Source organism: Vitis vinifera, chromosome 9 (assembly GCF_030704535.1).
Source record: "Vitis vinifera cultivar Pinot Noir 40024 chromosome 9, ASM3070453v1".
Classification (NCBI taxonomy): domain Eukaryota; kingdom Viridiplantae; phylum Streptophyta; class Magnoliopsida; order Vitales; family Vitaceae; genus Vitis; species Vitis vinifera.
In genome coordinates this window covers 23,714,807-23,717,277 of record NC_081813.1, presented here as the reverse complement: position 1 = coordinate 23,717,277, position 2,471 = coordinate 23,714,807, and positions in this window count along the sequence as shown.

Here is a 2,471-nt window from a genome sequence, read left to right as displayed (position 1 = left end):
TGTCCACAAGGTATCATAATGTTGAAGCTTCTTCCACTTCCTTCAAGCCTTTGAGATAAATGTCACCGCATTAGGAACATATGTGAGGGCCTTTATCGATAATTTCAGTCATGACAGTTATGGTAGAAAATGTATCCTCCAAGGTTGACAGGTAATGAATTATCATGAGAGTCTTGGGGTGGGAGATTTTTGTTGCTTTACCAGTATGAAAGCTATAGCTGCCGTTACAATTAGAATGAGCAAAGAATTTCTCAAAACGTTAATAGTAGAAGGTTCTTCTTTGAGTGATAGATGTAATTCCTTGAAGCATTGTGAACTTGCTGTTGAAACTTCTGATTCTGAGCTTTTAGGTGCAAAAAAAAAAAAAAAAACTGCTCTGCTGCACTCTTTTTCAGCATGAGAAGTCAATTTAATTTCACCCTGAAGTTTCTCAACTTTAGGCACCTTTTCAGACTTGATTTTAGAAACTTGTGAGACTTTTAACTTTCTATTCCTTTTCAGCTATGAAACTCTGTGTCTCAAAATGTTAGCAGGTAGGGTTACCAAGGGGAAATTGATCAGAACTGGAAAGCTTCTCAAACCTGAAGCCCAACCATTACCAGATAATTCAAACTCTACAAGTTGATCATTCCCTTTTTCGATTGGAAGACATCCTCAAATGCCCTTCCTTTTCATGAGTAGTTTGTGTACCAAAATTATCGATGATAGTGTTCAGAGAGTAAGGCTCATCATGGGAAGCCTTTCTCTCATAAGGCTTAATTATTCTCTAGTTGCAGCTTCGTCCAGTGCATTATTAACCCTTTACTTGGCATAACCCTCCAAAATCCCTTCATTATTCTAAATTAGTTCAAGATGCCCCCCCAATCTGCAGAACATCACAATGGTATTCAGCTTCCCATTCCTTCTCTCAGCGATCTCAATTTCCTTCGAAGTTTGGTATGTGCCTTTCAGCTATTGCATGAACACCAGTATACTGTGCAGGCTTCAGAACTGCTCTCTGGCCAACAACATTCAAAGTCATTCATATCTCGACTATCTAATTCATAGTCCACATGAAGAGAACAACAAATGACCAAATGATGCCAGTTTGTCATTAAATTCACCGTCAGCCTCATTTTCTTAATAATCTGGTTAGTCTTGGTATCATCAATCTCAACATGTACGCCACTAGCCTCCCTTACACTTTTAATGGAATTCTCTCCCTTGCCAATAACACACCCAATCTTGTCATATGGGCACAAAACTCTTATAATTAACTCCTGATCGTGATGCTCCATAACCAGAAACTACAGGTAGGTTGAATGAATAAACTGGCCATGTACTGCCCATGTCTGAATAACCCTGAAGTTCTGGTACATGTGTAGCAGCTAAGACAGAAGGAACAAATCTAGTAGACACAATAGAGTCTGCACTAGGATAGAATCCACTAGAAGGATATATTGAGACATCTGAAGGGATAATGATGCTGGGAGGGGCTTCTGGTATAGTAGTGTCAAGAGGAATTTCTTCTCTAAGAGTGAACTTGTACATGATTGCAGAAATTGCAAGCAGTGCCTTCTTCAATCAAGCCAGAATGACTACAAGATGAGAGTAAAGAAGTAAATGTGATGGAGTTAGGCCTGTAGCCATCTTCTTCCATATGAGACACAAGCTCGCATGCTTCTCTCCTTTGACCATTCATTCCACATCCAGCAATCATTATATTCCAGGAGCTTTGGTCCCTAAAATTACCCATCTGCATAAACAAGCTTCTTGCCTTTTCTATAAAACCAGTTTTTTTTTTTGCATATGCATCAATTAGAGAATTCATAACCTGTGTTTCAGAGTTAAGTCCTAGCTTAGCTATGAAACCATGGGCAATTTCAGCACCACAACTGGTCAAAATAGCTGCAGAGGCCTGAATAAATGAGATCATTGTGACTGAATCTGGTTTGTACTGATTTTCTGACTGCATCTGGCAGAAAACTCTCATGGCCATGGCAGATGCAAGGCCTCACCTAAACCCTTGAAAGCATGGCACTAGAGAAGATAATCTATTCAAATCCACAGTTCTAACTTCCAACCTCTTGTTACAAAAGGCATCCTTTAGAGAAATGCGAAGATTTTTCGTCTGTTCCTTTAAAGCTTCAGCAACAAGGACCACATTTTTCCATGCATCAATCACTTTTGAGGAATCTGAACAAGGATTGGTTTCAGTTGAATGACTCTAGTCATGGACAAGATCAGAATTGAGTTGTTCTGCACAAGACTTCTTCACATTCATACTGAAGTGAACCACATGACTAAATTGACTTTTGCTAAACATCAGAAACACATATGATGTTTGATCCATCAATGAGAAGGACATATATCTAAATTGGCTATCTCTATCCTCTGAAAATATGTGTTAATGGAGATTAAGTGGTTCAAGTTCGGCTGCAAGTTTCAATTCGTGCACAAGCACTATAAAAGCTGGTTTCTTCCCAAGTTTC